This window comes from Apium graveolens, chromosome 4, assembly GCF_009905375.1.
Source record: "Apium graveolens cultivar Ventura chromosome 4, ASM990537v1, whole genome shotgun sequence".
NCBI lineage: Eukaryota > Viridiplantae > Streptophyta > Magnoliopsida > Apiales > Apiaceae > Apium > Apium graveolens.
In genome coordinates, this window is record NC_133650.1 from 39809076 (window position 1) to 39814593 (window position 5518).

At 36.3% G+C, this 5518-nt stretch overlaps 1 non-coding gene across 1 annotated transcript; it reads left to right on the forward strand.

Annotated features, from left to right (window-relative positions):
* Nucleotides 1-715: 715 nt before the first annotated feature.
* On the forward strand, nt 716-822 carry LOC141723204 (small nucleolar RNA R71). Its single transcript, XR_012576191.1, has one exon. It is a non-coding gene; the product is annotated as a small nucleolar RNA R71 (small nucleolar RNA).
* Nucleotides 823-5518: the final 4696 nt, after the last annotated feature.

The window sequence follows — 5518 nt, forward strand, 5'->3', positions numbered from 1 at the left end:
CCTTCCTGGCACTTTAGTGTCAATAGGTAATGTACCAGGTTGATGATTTAGCAAGGCATTGGCAATTTGTCCAATTTGATTTTCCAAGGTCTTTATAGAAACATCTTGACTCTTGAACATAAGCTTCAACTCCTATAATTCAGATTTTTCATTAGCTTGTTGCAGCCGAAGTTGCTATTTTGGTGCATAATGTTGTTGTTGAAAACCAGGAGGGTTATACTGCTTAGCTGGATACTGCTGATAAGGCTGTTGAACCGCATTCTGAGCGTTGTTCCAACTAAAATTAGGATGATTGCGGTTGTTGGGATGATAAGTGGCTGGCACAGGTTGCTGCGAACGCTGAAAGTTGCTCACGAACTGAGCTGATTCACTAGAAATTGTGCACTGATCAGTCTCATGGGCACCAGCACAAAGCTCACAGACACTAGCGATTGGATTAACTCCATAATTAGCCAAAGTGTCTGCCTTCATCGTCAAAGCCTTAAGTTAGGCAGCTATAGCAGTTGCTGCATCCAATTCCAGAATTTTTGTTGCTTTTCCCTGGGACAGTCTCTGGGAAGGATTCTAGTACTCATTAGCAGCCATCAGTTCAATCAATTCATAAGCTTCATCGTAGCTCTTATCCCTCAAGGCTCCTTCTGATACCGCATCGAGCATGGGTCTAGAAGTAACACCCAATCCATTGTAGAAATAGTTTATAATCATTCAATCAGGCATGCTATGGTGTGGCCACTTCCTTAGCATCTCCTTATATCGATCCCAAGCCTCACACAGAGATTCTCCAGTTTGCTGAGCAAACTGAGTAAGAGCATTCCTGATTGCAGCAGTCTTCGCCATAGGGAAGAATTTAATGAGAAATTTTTGAGCAAGATCTTCGCAAGTGGTGATAGACCCTGCTGGTAGAGAATGTAACCATCACTTAGCTTTATCCCTCAGAGAGAATGGGAAGAGTCACAGCTTGATAGCATCTTCAGTCACATCATTGAACTTGAAAGTGTCGCAGGTCTTGATGAAATCCCTGATGTGCATGTTGGGGTCTTCAGTAGGAGAACCCCCAAACTGAACTGAGTTCTGTATCATCTGAATCGTGTTTGACTTGATCTCAAAAGTGTTAGCCCTGATGGCTGGCCTAATGATGCTTGACTGAATGTCATTGATCTTAGGCTGAAAATAGTCCATCAAAGCTTCAGGATTTTCTGCTTGATCTCCCATCACTACTAAGACTAGTTCCTCGACTTTCTCTTCTTCTTCTTCTACTTTCTTTTCTTCTTCAAAAACTTCCTTTCGAACCACCACAACTTCTTCCTCGGCTTTATCCAGAGTTCTCTTACGAGTACGCGAATGCGTATGCATACACCCTCGCTAGAGTACCTGAAATAAGACAAGGAAACAGATAAGTAACAATGCCCGAGTCAATGAACTTTAACGACCACTGATGGAAAACACATAAACTAAAAATTAACACTACAGTCCCCGGCAGTGGCGCCAAAAACTTGTTAGTCGCTAAACACGTGCTAATAATACACGCAAGTATACGAGTTCACAAGTAGTATAAGATATAAATCAGATTCCTTCCCACAGAGACTGGCTTAGGTTAACTTTATAATTTATGCACTTAAGAAACAATGTATGGTTATTTACAATGCTAAGACGATAACAAATTGATGTTGTTTATAACTAAGAATTAAACTAACAATTATAACTAATAGAATAAGATTGATTGAATTAATATATATGACAAACATGGGATTCTAACTTCATTAAGTACTTCATTCAATAGCCTTTTTGTTCTCAACCTTAGCATGTAATGACGATGACACTAATTAGATGACACAAAACTGATAAACGCCAACTTTCATTCTTAGGAGGGTGCGTCATTCACCTGGGTGTGTCCACCTTTCATATTGTGCGAACCAAAACCTAATTTCCCATCTTTTTGTCCCAATTTTATTCCAATTGACTCGTTCTTGACCTGAAATGATCGGTTACCGAATTTTGGCTATTACTGTAACTTATTCCACAAAGATTTGATATACATATTGTGTAAGCAACCATAATTAGGGTTTGAAGTCCAAAAATTTAGTCATCATATCATATTAGAAATGCACAAAAAGCTTGAACCCGAAAACCTGGTCCGGCTGGATCCGGTCAAAACCTAGTCAAACCCGGCCCGGTCCCGGATCGGGCTTAGAGCCTCGACGGGCCCTATATTTTTTGGGAAAGCCCGGCCCGGTTAAAAGCCCGGCCCCGCTCGGTTAAAAGCCCGGGTGTGGCGCCCTCCAAACCCGAGTCAGAAGTTTGGGGTCCACACACACCTTATTTATAACCTGCTTATAACAATAATAAAGATAATAATAATATGCAGTGACCCTACTTACCAACCACCATGGACCGCAACAGGTTAAAGTATGCACACAAGCCAAACACACTATTATATTACAAACGTTCAAATCCCAACTATTCCAAACTCAAAACTGAGTATTAAACATTATTACAAACTTTTACAGACTTAAATTATCCCAAAAGAAGCCTACTAGCTCAGCTCAATCAACCTGAACCCCTAGCTCTCGAGCTGGACTGGTGATCCTCGGTACCAACCGGTTCCTTTTTAACCGGAAAAGAACAAAAACAATATCGCACAAATGAGCTAACTAGCTCAGCAAGTCACAATGACAAAACTGAGAATACTGATCATCAGGTGAACATGGTTATGATATTAAGTGAATAATGGATTATGATTTAGAATTGGATATTATATTTTCATGTTAAAAACCAAGGTTAGGCTGCTGATCAGTCACGCACTAACCCCGAGCAAAGCACACAGCATTGCTTTAACTACTGGATCCAAGGCGCACATTGGCCTGACTTGACCATTATATGGTCTGACCACGAATCTGGTCCACAATTTTATAAAAACAATCCAATTCAAACATAATAACAGAATAAACAATAATAAACAATAACCAGAATCATTAACAACATTTGATGTTCCATAATGAAATGGTTTTAATCTGCATAAGGATCAAAAGAGTATTTTCAAAGTTTGGATGCTAAGTAATGAAAGAATTGGATAACAATGAATCAATGTTTTAGGTTTTCAAGGGTTCGGTCTTTCAAAGCATAAAATATAAAGGTTTGAATGTGTAAGCAATCTGGTTCAGTGTTTAATATTTAGTTTGTATGTATTTGTGGAGTAGTATCGTATTTTTGAGGTTCGTGTTTGGGTATACGACAATCAATGGTCTAGAAAGAATCAGGTTACGGCTCAAGATCAATAACTGGAATCAAGGTTTAGGGTTCAGTGCTTCAAAGCACTTACAATATAAAACAGGAATATTAATCACGATAATATCTCGAGAAAGTTCAGAACACTTGCCTGGTATTAGCTTACTACACTGCACTCGCTTCCAATCTCAACCGTCTTACTCCTCAACTACCTGTTTCCCTTTCCTATGTCTTGCCTCTTCTGTTCACATATCATAATCTATCAATATTCAACTCATATGATTCTATTTAACACATACTTCTATCTACCCTTCGTTTCACCCAAATCCGATTAACGGATTGAAAGTTACGCAATAAACAGTAAACATCGAATATATAGACCGACAGTCAACCAACATGTCACATATAACACATAATACGTCACATAATCAATGACATATCATTTATAAAGACGTTTCAGGTCATAATTAGGCTTTCTGGTATTTAAAATAATTTTTAAAACATTTTTCGGAATTAAAACGGGCCGTTGGATCAATTTCGGGGTAACAAACAGGGTTTGGTTGGCCAATTCTGGCTTCAAAACAATTTTATAATAATTATCGAGCCTTGGAAATAATTTAGAATAATATTTTAAAGCTCGAAACTATTTTTCGTAATTTTTAAATCATTTTTAAATAATTTAATCTAATTAAATAATTAATTAAAATCAATTAATAATTAATTAAATCAATTAATCAATTAATTTTCGAATTAATTGACCAATTAATCAATTAAAAATTAACTGAAATTAATTAACTAATTAATTCGGATTTATTTTTGAATTAAAAATAATTTTCGGAATTAAAATAATAATTTTTAGAATTTTCAGAAATTAAAATTGAATTTTTATAATAAAAATAAATAGAAAATATGATTTTTAAATAAATTGTAAACAGGAATCCTAAATTTGCAAGTTTTGGAAACCTGGGGGACCAAACTATATCGTTTTCAATAGTGGTACTAAACTGTAATTTTCCAAGGGGTCGCCGAAAAATAATCGGGGGTGGCCGGAGAACTCGCCTCCGGCATCCTTCCACCACCATCACCTCCAGATTTACTCTACACAACACCAGGAACTTGTTCATGGAATCAAATCATTCAAATAACCCCAGACTTGGCCGGAAATTGGCCAAGAACATCGCTGGTTTCCGGCGAATATCGTGAATTTTAAAAACAAAACTCCCTTCGATTCAGACATCCTCTGTTAACGAGCTATATACCAATCGATTGCAAATTTCATAAGGAACACAACCCATTATAAATCAACAGCTAATAACCCCTAAATCAAAAACCCCCAAATTTCAATTGAAAACATTCATACGGGTTATAAACCCTAATTTTAAAATTCGAAAATCAAACTCAAATTTGAACATGTTATTGAACTCCAAATCAGACGTATAATATATCAAAATCATCGAGAAAACAGGCTCTACAACATGCAATCATCAAATCATACAAACAATCATCCGAACAAAAATTCATATTTTTAATAAAATTAATCCGAAAATAAATAAAAATATAGAAAATAAACCTTGATTTCTGCAGTAAAACGAAGCTCAGAATCTGATAGAACACTTCAAATCCTTTGGATTGAGTACTCGAGCTTTGAAAACAGAGATCGGTAACGCCTTCGTTTGGCGGTTTGATTCTTAGAACAATTTATGTAATTAGGATTTTTCTCTGAAAATTATAAAATTAACTATCTGCAAATGATTTTGATACGAAATAAAATACGGGAAAAGGCTATTTATAATTACGGAAAATTAGTATCCCATTGGATCATTCTGGATATAAAACGATACGTTTATTTATAAAAACTATTCCAAACGGTATCGGTTTTCGGGATAATTATCCAAACCAGTACAATTTGTACTGCAGTCTTGGTCTCAGCGCCTGGTTACACGTACTACGAGGTGATAATTGGGATAGTTTAATAAAAAGCTCCCGTTTATCGAAAATACGGGTTTTATTGATTTACCGAAATGAATATTGTATCGAAAATGTTGCGCCGGGACCCGCGCAGAACAAACCGTATGCCGGATCGAAAAAGTCGAAACATGGAATATGCTCGGAATATTACAATTAGGTTAGGAAGGAGTTCTCAGAATCGTTTCGGGTTCCAAAAACATAACAACGGATGGCGTTGGTTGGTTCCCGTTTTTATAAAATAGATTTTAAATACTCGAAAAAAAAGATTTTATAAATTTCATATTTTCCTTATAAATCCATAAATCATTATAAAAATAATTAGGAA